This window comes from Vanacampus margaritifer, chromosome 1 (genome assembly GCF_051991255.1).
Source record: "Vanacampus margaritifer isolate UIUO_Vmar chromosome 1, RoL_Vmar_1.0, whole genome shotgun sequence".
Lineage (NCBI taxonomy): Eukaryota > Metazoa > Chordata > Actinopteri > Syngnathiformes > Syngnathidae > Vanacampus > Vanacampus margaritifer.
The window spans coordinates 21170044-21170330 of NC_135432.1; positions in this window are offsets into that span (position 1 = coordinate 21170044).

The window sequence follows — 287 nt, forward strand, 5'->3', positions numbered from 1 at the left end:
TAAACATTTCTTCTGTTTTGGGAAAAATGGATTGTGTTTATAAACCAAAAAAGTGACTCTTGAACCATTGCTGTATAAACAGACCTGTATTAAAATTTTCTGTTATGTAAAATTGATGTTTGTTGTTTTGTTATATTTGGAAAAAGTTACACAAAACGAAAGAAAAAAAAGAAAAAGAAAAGAAAGAAAACAAATTGAAGCTTTCGATATCATGGACACTTTAAGCCATTTCCCAACCTGCCCAAGGCTTGACGTGACCTGACAACACACAAGAATGAGCCGCAGCA